Source organism: Phaenicophaeus curvirostris, chromosome 26, assembly GCF_032191515.1.
Source record: "Phaenicophaeus curvirostris isolate KB17595 chromosome 26, BPBGC_Pcur_1.0, whole genome shotgun sequence".
Classification (NCBI taxonomy): domain Eukaryota; kingdom Metazoa; phylum Chordata; class Aves; order Cuculiformes; family Cuculidae; genus Phaenicophaeus; species Phaenicophaeus curvirostris.
Window position 1 is genome coordinate 5690356 of NC_091417.1, and position 16155 is coordinate 5706510.

Below are 16155 nucleotides of genomic sequence, written 5' to 3' on the forward strand. Positions count from 1 at the left end.
TCCCCTGGTACAACTTGATGCCATTTCCTCTCATTCTATCTCTCGTTACTTGGTTGAAGAGACCAGCACCCACCTCACCACAACCTCCTTTCGGGTAGTCCTGAATGTCCAAGATGTCCCTGCTCGTTGCAGGGGGGTTGGACTAGATGACCTTTCAAGTTCCCTTCCAACCCAGATGATTCCATGAGTCTATGATTGCTCAGGATAGGAGAGAAGAGCAGGGTCAAGGTAGTCCTTGAATCTTGGAGGAAACAGGAGAGTAGAGGGGAAGTCACTTGTCCTGGTCATTCTAAAGCACAGTCTTGATAAGGACCTAGGAAAAGGCTGAAAGCTCAGAGAGGCCTCCAAGGAGGCATCTGGGATGGATGACAAAGAGCTGTTAATCATAATTAATTTCAAACGTTCCATATAGAGTTGCTGGGCCCCAACAGGGGAATCTGAGGATGTCAATAAATAAGACAATGAGCCAGTCTAACAGCTCGCTGCTGCCTAAAGAGGACTTGCTCTCCTCCTCCTTTCTCCATCTCCCTTCTACTCCCAACAGCAGTCCAGGTCACTATTTTCCACAAGCTCTTTTTTGACGTGTTCTGTGAAATTAGTGAGCTGGGCTGGTCCCTGGAGAGCTCTGTGTGCACCAAACTGGTTCCAGGTGGGATGTATGGATACGCCTTGGTGGAGAGACAGAAAAGACGTGGAGACCAGACCCCTCCTTTTGTCAGCAGTTATCAATTAGCTGAGCTCACACCATCTCATGGATCTTTCCCTTAGAACAACCAGTTCTACAGCAACATGTGCCTCGGTAGCCCAGCCCTTCATGGTGTTAGACCTCCTGCTCAGACTGAGCCCTGCACCACCACCATCTGACCCCTGGTGAGCTGGACCTCACCCAAAATATTTTGAATTCAACTCCATCATCTTCAGTTTGGTCCTTTTTTCCAGTTAACCCGTGTGTGTCTGCACCTCCCAGGTGCTGCAGTGGTACAAGCTGATAATTCTGCAGGTATGAGAAAATTGTTAACTTCCAAAGCACTCCACACACATTTCCTCCCCAGGTGCACTTGGGCAGATGAGTCAGGTTTAGGAAAACAAAATGCAGGTAGTGCAGTCAAGCAGGGACTCTCCTGCCTTTTCCTCGTCCTCAACCAAGGGGGCTCACATTCCAAGCGTGGGATCAAGTCCTGGATCATATTTGAACCCATGTAGCCTAACAAATACTTTCAGGAGTTGTGTTTTGAATCTTCTGGGGTTTTTTAAACCACAGTTTCCTGGCCACATTGTGTGGGCTAGCGGCTAAGTGCTCAGAGCTTCCTTTTGCGATGAGCTGCACGCTCCAGAAACTGCTCTGTGGAGAAGCCAAACTGTGATGCACAGGAGCAAGAGAGCAATCAGGAGGAAACAAAGAGTGAACGTGGCTGCTTGACTTGAACCTTCTGGGATCAGGAAGAGACTGCCAGCATCCTCAAATCCTTTCTTCACGCTGAGGGTTGTGAGGCACTGGAATAGGTTGCCCAGAGAAGTCGTGGCTGCCCCATCGCTGGAGGGGTTCAAGGCCAGGTTGGATGGGGCTTGGAGCAACTGGATCCTGTGGGAGGTGTCCCTGCCCATCACAGGGGGGTTGGAATTAGATAATCTTTAAGGTTCCTTCCAACTCAAACCATTCTATGATTCTATGATTCTATGGTTCTGTGAAATGAGGCTGAGTCTAGGAGACTTAAAGGATGAACTGTGCTGAGATGGACAGGAAAGAAGACAACAGAAATAAATTTGGGTTGAGAGGAAAGGTAAGAAGTGTTGATGCAATGCACACCCCTGTGAAGAAAATGAGAGGAATTGAAAACATGAAAACGTTATTATTGAAGTTACAGGTTAATAATAAGAGAGGGGCTCTTGATCAGGGAGGGCAGGGATAGGATGAGGGGAAGAGTTTTCAGCTGAAAGAGGGAGACTGGGATGAGATCTTAGGAAGAATTTTTCTCCTGTGAGGGTTGGGAGGCACTGGCCCAGGTTGCCCAGAGCAGTGGTGGCTGCCCCATCCCTGGAGGGGCTCAAGGCCAGGTTGGATGGGGCTTGGAGCAACCGGATCCAGTGGGAGGTGTCCCATGGCAGGGCGTGGAATTGAATGGGCTTTAACCAAACCAAATCATTCTATGATTCTAGGAAAATTAAAAAGCTATAAAACTCTGCCCATATAAGCTGTCTACACAGCTTTGGAAAACCGGGCTCTGACTGTGGGTTGGTGTTGCCTTCATTTCACACGTGGAACAGCATCGCAGCCTGAACATCAGCGTTTCTGGCTGTCTGAGAGGCCAGTCGCAAGGGTGCCTGGACTTTGAGATCTAAATTTGCGACCTGATTATCTAAAACTGCGCGGAATTAACAGCAGGCGTGTGTCCTGCTCTGACTCTGGGAAAGAACCCTCAGCAAGGGCTGGTTTTCCTCCCGTGTCCAGCTCTGCTGCCGTCTCCCTGCCAGCAGGTGGTACTGCGCCCCCGAGGATCAGCGAGGAGCCGGGGCTTTTCCAGGAGAAACCTTCCCAAACAATTGGGAAAGGCCCCCGCTGTTTTTCTCTGCCCTCCCTACTCCCCCTACCTCTCTCAGAACACTTTTCTCCCTGGACTTGTGCTCCCAGGTGCATGGAGTGCTGGGTCCAGCCCTGTTCAGTGTCTTTATCAATGAACTGGAGGACGGGATCAAAGGCACCCTTAGTAAGTTTGCAGATGACACTAAGCTGGGTGGAAGTGTCAATCTGCTGGAGGGTCGGGAGGCTCCAAAGGGATCTGAACAGGCTGGATCCATGGGCTGAGACCAATGGGATGAGGTTTAACAAGGCCAAATGCCGGGTCCTGCACTTGGGGCACAACAACCCTGAGCAGCTCCAGACTAGGAGAAGTCTGGCTGGAAACTGCCTGGAGGAGAAGGACCTGGGGGTGTTGGTTGACAGTGACTGAACATGAGCCAGCAGTGGCCCAGGTGGCCAAGAAGGCCAATGGCATCTTGGCTTGGATCAGAAACGGCGTAACCAGCAGGTCCAGGGAGGTTCTTCTCCCTCTGGACTCGGCACTGGGGAGACCGCTCCTCGAATCCTGGGGTCAGTTCTGGGCCCCTCACCACAAGAAGGATGTTGAGGCTCTGGAGTGAGTCCAGAGAAGAGCAACGAAGCTGGTGAGGGGGCTGGAGAACAAGAGGAGCGGCTGAGAGAGCTGGGGGTGTTTAGCCTGGAGAAGAGGAGACTGAGGGGAGACCTCATTGCTCTCTCCAACTACCTGAGAGGAGGTTGTGGAGAGGAGGGAGCTGGGCTCTTCTCCCAAGGGACAGGAGACAGGACGAGAGGGAATGGCCTCAGGCTCCTCTAAGGGAGGTTCAGGCTGGCCATCTGGAAAAAAATTTTCACAGAAAGGGTGATTGGTCCCTGGCAGAGGCTGCCCAGGGAGGTGGTTGAGTCCCCATCCCTGGAGGTATTTAAAAGGCGGGTGGATGAGGTGCTGAGGGGCATGGTTTAGTGGTTGATAGGAATGGTTGGACTCAATGATCCTGGAGGTCTTTTCCAACCTAGTGATTCTGTGATTCTGTGCGTTTGCTTGCCGTGGGAGCTCCACCACACAGGGAAGGGTTAACTGGGATTTTGCCTCCCCTCCAGCACCTGCAGCAGCTCCATCCCAGACAGCTGGGGGGCATGGGGTGTGATGGGTCAGTCCTCCAGGTATGACTCTTCCAGAATAGTTGCCCTCCTGCATCCTCCCAGCTGAAACAGCCAAGTGATGGGCAACGCCAAGGTCCTCAAGGCCCTGAGGAAGAAGTAAGATAAACCTGTGCTTTGCTGAACCACCCGGGTTTGTTTGCAGTGGGATAAGGAAAGCATCATATACAACCCAGAGCCTGTTCTGGTTTGAGCTAAGGTTTGAGCTATGGTTTGAGCTAAAGAATCAGTTTTCTAATTTCAGCTCAGCCTCTTCTAAGTAATGTCATTTTCTGACAGTGAACCTCATGTGTTTCAGACTGGGTTTCCCTCTAGCAGGTGATCACACGGAGTACTGGGATGAAGAAAGGCCATTGCTTATATTTATTTCTACAGAAACCAAGGCCATCCTTGAGCTGGTGGAGCTGTAAGTGAAAGGGGAGGAAAGGGGTTGCCCATGCAGGGAGAGGTGGACAGGAGAGGTGACCCCAAAGAGAGTCATCCCATATGCATCATGCTTGGGATAAAAATGAGGGATCACAAGGGTCAAGATCTCTTCTTGGATGGCCAACATTCAGTGAGGACCTCATCAGTCTGTCCCCGATCCCAGACCCGTGCACTCCTGAATCCCGTCCCTGAGCTCAGCTCCTTCCTAGCGCAAAACCCATCCTGCGCCTGCTCTGCAGCATCAGTGGGGACGGAGTCATCAAGGGGTGGGGGGTGGACTTGCGTATATTTTTGTGTAAGTATTATTATACCTTCATTAAAGCTGTTTCAGTTTCCAACTGGCAAGTCTTTTCCTCTCATTTCCCTTTCCCCTTTCCTTGGTGGTGGGGAGGGGGGAATTGGGAGCCCAGCTGCTCAGGTTTAGATGCCAGATTGGGCTGGGACAGGGCTAGGACCTCAACCCACATCTCCAAGGGACACAGCCAGACTTCTGCATTGTGGTGCTCCATGGTCAGCTCTGGCAGGCCCACTGGATGGCACTGCCTCCCACATTCCCAAGCTCTCCAGGCAGTCACTCTCATCCTATCAGCTCATTCCCCAGATCACAGAGAGCACAGGTCAGGTGCTGCTGGTCTGCAGGTCAGCAGTGGTTACTGCACAGCCCGTACTGTGTTTTAGCCTTCCTTTAAAATGAAGATGGTCTTGGAGAGGCATCGGTGATTGAGAATCAGCCAGCAGTTGCAAAATTATGAGCAAGACACGATACGCTGCACATCCAAGTTCTGATACACACACATACACTCGTGATCATAGAGACAGTGGTCCTGCGCTGATACACAGGACATCTTTTATTCCTACATGCGTTTTCCACCAAAAATGTAATAACAAAACAAGAGGAGAACTATATGAAAGTGGCATTGATGTAAGTAGAGATGACACCCCCAAAATAAAGGTTATTTTTGCAGCAGCTCAGTCCCCAGCTGTGATTCACTCCTCAGCCCCACAAACTGGATTGCAGGGTAGCAGAAAGGGTAATCTCAGAAGGGGAACGTGGCTGTGATGACACTGTGATAGAGAAACTGAAGTCAGAGCTGTCACCAAGGAGGGCTTGAGCCTCCCTCACTACTCCATCTGGACCTGAAACACTGTGGGGTGAGTACAAACAGGACCACACTGTCTGGGGGATGCTCCAGTGCGGTTTTTTGACTTTGAATCAAAGAATCATAGAATCACCAGGTTGGAAAAGACCCATCAGAACATCGAGTCCAACCGTTGCTATCAAATACTAAACCGTGCCTCTCAGCCCCTCATCCACCCATCCCTTAAACCCCTCCAGGGAAGGTGACTCAACCCCCTCCCTGGGCAGCCTCTGCCAGTGCCCAGTGACCCTTTCTGTGAAAAATTCTTTCCTAATGTTCAGCCTAAACCTCCCCTGGCAGAGCTTGAGGCCATGCCCTCTCGTCCTGTCCCCTGTCACTTGGGTGAAGAGCCCAGCTCCCTCCTCTCCACAACCTCCTTTCAGGGAGTTGGAGAGAGCAACGAGGTCTCCCCTCAGTCTCCTCTTCTCCAGGTTAAACAACTCCAGCTCTCTTATGGAGCAGAAGTTTTTTTACATAGTTTTAAAGCAAGGTACTAGTAGTTTTCTTGCTCTAGGAAGCTCCAGATGCTCCGGCCAATAAGACCTCCAAGAGTGGCACACTTTCCAGTCTACATGGCAGGAAAGGTGATGTTCACACACTTCAGGGGGCATGAGTTCCTTCTATTTTCATCTGAGGACAGCAGGCAAGAGCGTCCTCAGACACTGTGAAAGCACTAAGCACAGAGCCTGGAAATCACTAGCTGCTCTGCAAAGAAGGACGGTAGCAGGAGGTGAGGAATGAAGGGAGTTAGGAGGATGGGATGCATGGCTTTGTGTCCAGGGATCACCACAGCTACCCAGAACACTACAACCTGGCAAAGGCAGGGAAGACACAACTAGAAACCCACATAATTCTCGATTGTTCCAGCTGCTCTTCATTTAGTGATATTAACCTCCCTTCATTGAGGGCAAGTCCCTCCAGAACAGAGAAGTTCATCACTGGGAATGGGGTGACAGACCAGACATCATTCCATGTGTAGCGAGCAGGCAGGGCTCATGTCTGTATTTCTACTGTGATCCCAGGACCATTCCCACTTTCAGGACAGCTTCCAGGCTACGTACTTCTGCTCACACTACGCCCAGTGTGTAGCTGGCCAGCCATACACCATACCTGCTGCACGAAGCCTGGGAGAAGGAACAAGCAGCATCTCGGCTTTGTAACCCATCAGCTGGGTGACTCCTGTGAAGGCGTCTAGGGCTACTAAAGTGGTTTTTCTTATTGTCATGCACAGAAAGTAGACTAAATAGTTAACTTGTGAAGCAATACAACATCAGGGAAACGTATGGATGAGGTGCTCAGGGACATGGTTTAGTATTTGATAGGAATGGTTGGACTCGATGATCCGATGGGTCTTTTCCAACCTGGTGATTCTATTCTATGATCATCATCAACTCATAGATGCATTGGTGGGAGGGAACCTCTGGAGATCTCCAATCCAACCTCCTGCTGAAAGCAAGACTAATCCCAGAAGATTTGCCATGGTTTTGTCTGAGTGTCCAAAATCTCCAAGGATGGAGATCCCACAAGATCTCCAGGTCATAAGATCCCTTCAAATTGTTCTAGTTTTAAAAAGAAATGTAAGCAGCTAATGGAAACAAACTGAGGTCTACACAATCATTTCAACTCAGTCAGTCCAGCGCCAGCATTGGCACTCTGACCCTCCTGTCCCATTCAGTGTTTGGCTCCAGGAGCAGCTCTGCTGGCAGCAGCAAAAGGCTCCTGTAGGGTGTGAGCCAGAGGAAGGTTACCCATCCTGGCCCAGCCTCTCCCTTTTGCCTCACTCCTGTCACAGCATCCAACATAAGAGGGGGAAATGGGCTCTGGAGCAATGTCCTAAGGGTTTGGAGGGAGACCAGCGCCCAGCCTCAGTCACCACCCCACGTTCCCAGCTATACCTGCTCTGCCATAGTTCACCGTGCCACTCTCAGTGCCAAAGATCCAAGAAGACCCAAATATTCCTGCCAATACATGGAACTGGGCTCTGCTAACTCATCCGAGTCCAGCTGGCCAGGAGGTGAGAGCTGCAGGCTGAGATATGCTTTGCTCCCAGTGCTGCGCTACGCCTGCAGGAGACTCATTTCTCTTGCTGGCATCTCTGCCTTCCCTTTCCCTTTTTGTCCCTTGTGGAGAACATCAAATGGGCCTGACCAGGATTTTTGCAGGATGGACTGAAGCTCCACAATGAGGAAGACCCAGAAGCATAACCTGAGCGCTGCAGAAATTGGAGGAGGCAGCACAGTGCTGGGTTTATCCTTTTTGCTTTAATTCCGGCGTTTGGTCAGCCAGACCCCTCCTGAAAATCCAAGCTGTCTCCAGCTCCCCTGGAAAAAGGTCTTCAGCTCCCCTGGAAAAGGTCTTCAGCCCCCTTCCTCATGGAGGCTGTTCCATCGCAGGGGCTGCTGTGATGCCAGCCGTCGTGAGCCCTTTATCGGCTCTGAACATATAAAAATTTCATAACTCCAGAGGAAACGGGGGCAGCGCATTGTGGAGGGGGAATAATGGGCTGAAAGAGGTAGCGGTCTGCCCTGCAGGGATGGGTCCCCAGGGCAAAGGGTGCACAACTTGTCCTAGATTCTTTCTTTTCCCTGAGATCCGAATGTATAATTGCAGGAGGGGACAAGAGGGAAAATGAGCCGAAGACTCCTAACTGCAGAGGCCGGTCCCTGTGAGCAAAGGGCCACATGTCCCCTTTTATTGCCAGCCATAATTCCCTCCTTGGCTCAAAGGCGGCTGTGAAAAGAGCAGGACTGGTTCAAACTTCCTTGGGGTCTCCGTGGCAACCAGCCCTGCAGGAGCCTTTTCTTCCTTTCCCCCCTTTCCTCTTTTGTTGTTGTTGTTGTTGTGTCATTAAAACTTCCCGGATTGAATCCCCACCAAGCTGCTCGGCAGGCATTGCTCCAGACCTCCTGCTCGCCTCCAGCCAGCTGCCCTCGCCTTTTCTCAGCCCCTGGACCAGCAAAGATCAGACCCAGCCCAGCAAAGCCCAGTCCCAGCCCCAGCTCAACAAAACCCAGCCCAGCTTCCCAGCAAGACATTTCTCCCAGAGCCCCCACCACATGCCTCCTCAGCATTTTATCTTCTCATCATTCAGCTCAACATCCTCATAGCGATCAAGTTGTGAATCTCTGATCTTTCAGGCTGAGCTGTCTCATAAGGGACACAGAACAATTCGGATGTGTCATCCCTTCTCTGCGTGTCCGCATGCAGATGAACTAGGCCAAGTCTAAGCTCCTCTTCCATCAAGTGCTCAGCCACAGCAAGGGCTGCCTGGAACCTGTGGAGAGTCAAAGTCTTGCCCATGTCAGGCCAAGACTCTCCAGAGGAGGCCACGAAGATGACCTGAGGGTTTGGAGGACCTCCTGTGTGAGGACAGGCTGAGAGAGCTGGGGTTGTTCAGCCTGGAGAAGAAAAGGCTCCAGGGAGACCTTAGAGCAGCTCCAGTACAGAAAGGGGCTCCAGGAAAGCTGGGGAGGGGCTCTTGATCAGGGAGTGGAGGAATAGGACAAGGGGAACTGTTTTGAGCTGAAAGAGGGGAGATTGGGATGAGATTTTAGGCAGAAATGTTTTGCTGTGAGGGTGGGGAGGACCTGGCCCAGGTTGCCCAGAGCAGTGGTGGCTGCCCCATCCCTGGAGGGGTTCAAGGCCAGGTTGGATGGGGCTTGAAGCAACCAGATCCAGTAAGAGGTGTCCCTGCCCATGGCAGGGGGTGGAACTGGTTGGACTTTGATGTCCCCCCACCCAAACCATTCATGATTCTCTGATTCAATGCTTTTATGCACAGCAATGCCAGGTACAGCATGTATCTCATACCCATTCTGCGAATACAAGTCATAACCCAAGATACGAGAAAGGCTGAGATCTTTGTCATCAACCCCTGCCTTAGGGACTAGCATGAGGGGTGCATCTCTTTAGAGCTATGTAAAAAAAAAAAAAAAAACAAACACAAAATAAATGGCTTATATCTTCTCTTGTGCAGTGTTAGCTGTGCTGGACCATGACACTTCCCTGCTGGGATGACGAGGACTTGGGTGCGAGGAGATGGGGACATTGTAACTGGGCACTGCAGCTTGGGCAGGTGGCAGAGTCTCAGCAAGGAGACGTCCAGTCCTAGCAGAGCTCCAGTGGAGGTTCCTTCCATTACCCTATAGCACAGCTTCCCAAACAGCTCAGATCTCCAACATTGATTCAATTGCATGCAGCTCCTTTTACTGCAACAGCACAAGCACTTGCCTGCATCAGAGGGCTCTGTGATTTCCAGCTACAACAACATCGTGGAAAGTCATAGCCTGCAGCAAAAAATATCTGGTCTCATTTTTTACCTTGTATTCTCCAGCCTCTGGGATATTGCTAGGCTGGAGTCGCGGGGTATGAAGGAAGGGAGAAGAATGGCTCTGTTTGCTTTGCTCTCCACACCTCCTCCCTCATCCCCCCTGCATCCAGGGACGCATTCCTCTGGATGTCAAGGTAGACAGGGCTGTCTTCAAACAAGCCCAAGACCTGGGGCATAGTTTCTTCATGTGCTCAGCCAGCCCAATTAGTCAGATTTACTGCAGTTGTGAAAGGCAGCTCAGCCTCTCCCATAGGAAAAGGCTGCCCTCACCCACAAATGGTGTAAAACTGCACTTCACTGCACAAGGACAGAGAGACAGCGTGCACTTATCCACACAGGGCTTTTTATCATGGTCCTGTTTCCCAAAAATCACTGCAACTTGCCTTGAGGCTGCTTCGCCTCCAGCAAAGCTTTGTATGCACTGAATTATGAGAGCATATCCAACTTCAGCCATCTATGCTTGTTCTACGTGTAGACTGCATACACATAGGTTGGCAGTCATACACCAACTTGACCATACAAGTTGTACCTCTCCTGTACCCTAAGCAAAGAAAAAAAACACAGCAATGTGCAAGAAATCATAAAACAGTGGAATGGTTTGGATTGGGGGGATGTCAAAGCCCATCTAGTTCCAACCCCTGCCATGGGCAGGGACATCCAACCTGGCCTTCAACCCCTCCAGGGATGGGGCAGCCACCCAAAGCTGCTCAGGTGAAGACTGAACAGCTTGTCTGGAAGTCGTCAGGAAATTGTTTTCCCACCAGCAACTGATGGGTGATGGGATGTGTGTCCTACTCTACCAGACTTGAGCTCCCTTTACTTCAGAAGAGAGTTAAGTAGAAGAACAGAATGTTGACAAAGAAAATTTTAAAGCTTCCTCACAAGTTCTGCCTCTTTCCAAGTCCTTTGCTTTAAGCAGCATCTCTTCATGATGCAAGGTGAGTCAACACCACTTCAGGCAAATCCGTGCCAGTCAAACATAACACTGATGTTGTATTTCCTCAAGTTTGAAATAGTTTAGTGTTTGATAGGAAGTTTAGTGTTTGATAGGAATGGTTGGACTCGATGATCCGCTGGGTCTCTTCCAACCTGGTTATTCTATGATTCTATGATTCTATGATTCTATGATTCTATGAAATGAGTTTCATTGCTCACTGTCTGTGCTCCAAGTTGTTTAGTTGGTAAAAGAAACATGTGTCTTAGGGCTTCATTAGGTGATTTTATTTCTGAACAGCTCCATGGCAAGGCAGAGGAAAGAGCTGAAAAACCTAAGCAGAGTTTGAACTGTGAGGTGCTGAAGGGATTTAAGTAGGTGACAGCAAAAGAAAGAGGTTTTATTCAAAGTCTGTAACGGCTCCAGTTCAGCATCACCCAGGCACAGAGGCGAAGTGGCCTTAGAAGATTTCTGTCTTGCTGGAAATGGAGGAACCAGCAGCCAGCATTTCTACTTCACATAATTCCTATGATCCCTGGGCACAGAACAAGGTATATGTGAATAAAAAGGAGGAGAAAAACTAAACCACGGGGAGCACCATTTCTCATTCATTCTGCTCTTCAAATACAAGGACTGGGATTCCAGTTCGGCTCATACGTTCAGTAACAGCTGTACTGTTAATAATAATAAAAAGGATTTTTATCATTAAGTCTGTGATTCGTAGCTGTCCCTTGATGTTCTGGTTCAGGTCTGCACAGAGGGTGAGAGAGTCCCCTCCTGAAGGAAATAGCAGGATATGCATAGAAGCAATTTCCCAAGTTTTACAGACAAGAAATAAAGGGAAATATAAGGAACCTGAGCCAGCAGAGTTATAGAAGGAATCATTGGCAGTCTTGAGAAAACAATGCAAGTTTCTTGAGATTGGATATGATAACAGGTATTGCAGTAGGTTATTCCATCTGTGTTTTTAAACTGTAATGTAAAACAAAACCACAAATAAACCTGAAGTCCCAGAGCCACAGACCCTTATGGGTTATTGCAGTAAATGTTTGGTTTAAAAGAGTTCCTACTATCACTGGAAGTCAAAAAATATCCTAAGTGCAGGCTTTTCATACCTTAGAATAGTTTGTGAATCCTGATGCAGTGGGAGGTGTCCCTGCCCATGGCAGGGGATTGGAACTGGATGGGCTTTGAGGTCCCTTCTAACACATACCAGTCTATGATTCTGTGATTCCAAGAAAGAAACAGTGAAGTAAGGTTATCTGCAGAAAATATAAACCATAAAGTTCTACCTAAAGTACTAAAAACAATGGAAAAGGGGTTCGCTAAACTCAGAGCTTTAGGTTACCATCACCTCAACAACCCCCAGGCTTTCAGCCTAAGCTGGACTTTCTTCAGCTTATCCCTGTATCTTCAGCAAAGTGGAACTCCTCCAAAAAGTATCAAGTGGAAACAACATCCTGGTGCTTACCAGAACAAGAGAATATCCTGCCTTTTCTGTAGGTACCTAGTAGCTTCACCCATGAACTGGAGGCAGTGCTCTACCAGACATACCAGACAGTGAGGGGTCCAGAGCCCAGGGGTTCTGGGAGCGGCTGAGGGACCTGGGGCTGTTTAGCCTGAAAAAGTGAAGCCTGAGGGGAGACCTCATCACTCTCTTCAGCTCTCTGAAAGGAGGTTGTGGTGAGGTGGGTGCTGGTCTCTTCTCCCTAGTAACAAGTGATGGGATGAGAGGAAATGGCCTCAGGTTGCACTGGGGAGGTGTAGACTGGCTATCAGGAAACATTTCTTCACTGATAGAGTGATGACGCCCTGGCAGAGGCTGCCCAGGTCAGGGGAAGAGTCTCCATCCCTGGAGGGGTTCAAAACATGTGTAGACACTTCAGGACATGGTTCAGTAGGCACAGGCGTGTAGGGCTGGTGATTGGACTGCATGATCTTAGAGGTCTTTTCCAACCTCAGTGGTTCCATGGTTCTATGATCCTAAGCAAACATGGAAAGCAGCCTTCCCACAGCCCCGCGTAAGCCATGAGCCTACTTGGAGATAGTATCTCAGTTTTGCATGGAGCCTAACAGAATGGAGAGGTGTGCTGGGTTGGTCCGTGCAATGTCAATGTGCTGGAGCACAGCCCAGATCATCGATGGTGAAGCATATTGAGAAAACAGAGGGAAAGACACAGAGATGTTCGTGTCCAAAGAAGATCAGAAGAGAAACAATGTCCATTGAAGCCCTTCTTTAAATCACTCCACTTATATCCTGCTAACACGAGAGTGCTGTTTCCAGGTAATGACTGCCTTGGGATGTCCAGCTAACATGACTGAGATAAGAAGAATCAGAAGGAGAAGAGAAGATAAATCTGTCACAGCTGGAGGGAACATAAGGATCACGGAGAGAGGAGATTTGGCCAAGAAGACTGAGGAACAGGTAAGCCGAGAGAGAAGTATTAATGCTACCCATCATAAATTAGCAGCAAAGACAACCCTCAGAAACACAGGATTTGAGCAGTTTAAGATGGAAGGGACTCAGACAGCTCCTTTGCATTTTAAGGGAAGATTTCTTCAGCTCCTTACATTTCAACAACAATCTACTTTAGGGCTAAAGCCATCCAAGAACTAATTTGCTCTTTTACCTCCACTTTAGATACTAAGACCAAAATTTAGGTCTTCAAAACAATTCAGCAGCTTCTAGGACTTGAAACACCCTAAAAGACCATGGTCCCAAGGGACCCAGCTTCTCCATTTCTGTTTCTGACCATTCCCAGAAGTGCCAAAATGCGTTATCCGGTGTCTAGAACCCAGGTAAGCCAGCCTCCCCCACTGAAGCAGTTGACCTGTGAACCAAGGACTCTGATACCATCACTTCATTGCTCTGTGGACCACAGGTCTTGTATGTTCCCTGCCTTCCCCAGCACACCAAAAAGGGTGTCTACCACCCACATCATCCCAGATCTCTATCTCTTTCCCTTCACTGTGCAGTTTGAGTCATCCTCTTCACATAACACTGACCGTGGGGTAATTCCACCAAGGGCAGCTGAACCGAACCAGAAAAGATTTGGGTTTCTGCTGTCCCACACTCATCTGTATCTCGGTGTGTTCTAACACATGCTGAGAACAAATCCAGGAGACTCCATGGTTCCGTCACCTTCCCCAGGCACTTGGTTTCTCCCTGCTGGTAGGTGCTGATGGAGAAAGGAAGAGAAGCTAGAAGAAGAAAAAGTGATAAAAGTTAGAGCAGCAAGAGGAAGGAGAGGTGTGTTTTCAACGTGATTAAAGTGCTCTTTTACTGGAGCGTTGTTAGAATAAACCGAAGAATCACTTCAGTGGTTGAGTTTGCAGCACTACAATGTTAGCATGACCCAGGACCTTTATACTAACATTATAAAGACAACAGAACTTTTCTTGGGCAGCCAAACCTCTCACTTCCTCCATTTTTTCCATTTCTGGGGATATTGAAACTGGTCAGTAAGAATCAATATTGCCAAACTGGTCAGACTGATGTGATTGAACAGACCCTCAATAAATAAAACTGTCGGTCAGCAGCACAAGGAGGTGTCTATGAGTGAAATTTTGACATTGCACTCTTTTGGGTATACTGTCATTTGCTCTAAGAAATTACATTTAAAATTAATATTTGCTGAAGAACTTATAAATATTTGTTCAGGCATGAAATATCCCCGGGATAATTTTAGTATGGACGCATCAGGTTTACATTTCACAGCAGTGAAGACTGAGAATAAGTCTGTTCATTTCACAGACAACGTGGTCTTCATCCCTGTGAGACAGATGATACTCCTTGGTGAGACATCCTTGCCACTACAGAGCTTGGGGGATCTGGGCTGTATCAAGCAGAGACACAAGTGATACCTGCCAGTGTTCTTTTCCTCATTTTTCTACTGATTTCAATAGGAAAAGCTTGGAACCAAGAGTCACCATGAGTCACATGTGAACAGGGTTGCAGACAACAAGGACTTTCTGCTCCCAGGATCTCACAGGATCTCCAAGACAGAGCAACTGCAGACACTCTTCAGTCACGGTCTCATCTCAAAAGGTAGGACAACATGAATTCTTCAAGATAGCGGGACAAACATTCTACTTGGGATCAAATCTTTACCAACAACTCTGATAGGCTGATCTAGGTAAAGCTGTCGCTGCTCCTGCAGGGGTCATGGACTAGTTGACCTGTAAAGGTCGCTTCCAACCCACAGCACTCTATGATTCTATAATTCTATGATTCCATAGTTCTATGATTCATCTTTTAAAACCTGTCTGTGGCCATCTCCATGTGAAGCCGAGCAGATACTGGGATGGGGCTGGCTGCTTTAGAATCTCTGCTGCTTTTCTACTGCTCTACCCCCTGAGGTGACATCATGATCTCTGCCCAATGCACAAAGCAAATGAAGTCTCAGTTTGGATCTTAAGTCACTTGCCCCCAGAAGAAGCACCTCGTAGCTGATTATTGTTCCCCAATGTCTAATGGATGGGAACTTCCCAGCCACCAAGACCTTGATGATATTCTCCAACCAATCATTCCTTTCAGATTCTAAAAGCTTTCCCCTGTCTGGATTTCTGCAGTGTTGGAGCTTTTCCATCCTTTTCTATGGGATGTCTATTTTATCGCCTAAGACACCTCACTTCAGTCTCTCCTTTTGCTGCCACTTTAACAGGTTGATATAGAATGACACAAATTCTCTGTTTAATCCTTCTCTCTGTAGATCTCCAAAACCTCCACTGGTCGAGGTACAAACCTGTGTAGCAATTTAAGGTCTGCCTTTGATACATATGCTTGTAGGCTCTTTAGGGGCAATTTCCATATTCTACAGCTTGCTTGAACAAGTTAAAAACCTCCTGTGATCATTCCCTGGGACTGGGGCCGGAGAGACAGTGACACCTTCATCCACCCCTCTAGACTTAACCTCCAGGAAAGATAAGTCACATCTTCAAAGTCCCTTTGGAATTGTTCCTGTTCCACACTAACCCCAAATTGTGACTAAAATTTCTTCAAGGCTGTGCAAGGTGACCATGTCAGGCCCATGCCAGGGTCCATGCATCGCAGCTAAAAACATGGACAATGGAGTTCAAGATCTAGGGAAGATTCCCAGGTAGTGTTTAATTCAGTGGGACAGATGAAATCCACGTGTCTCCAGATGCTCTTTGAAAATCATTGCTTTCTTAAACCCAAGTGATTTCATTCAATAGAGTATAGCTGGGTGCAGGTAAGAGATTCACCAGGATGGACTACACCCAATAAACCCTTTTGGATCTGAGATCCCGCAAAAGGAACCAAGCCACGTTTAACATCTCTAATGTCTTAGACAGCTGGAAAACCCATTGAGCTAAGCCTCTAGAAGCTTAGCCACATGATCCTTGCAGAAGATGTAGGGACTGATGAAGAGATAAAGGGCAGAGCAAACTGTAGTGGATGAGCTCTTTTGGATGCCTGTTGGCCCAGAAACCAATCATCACTTATAAGAACAGCTTTATATGACTCCGTGTCTAAATACACTGAAATCTAGAAGAAATGGGAACCAAGAAAGACAGAGGCATGCAGCACATGCAGCCCAGTGATTAAATAGCAACAAGAAATGCATTTGCACCTTTAGCCTCAGTGCCAGGAGAAGGTCTGTATCTT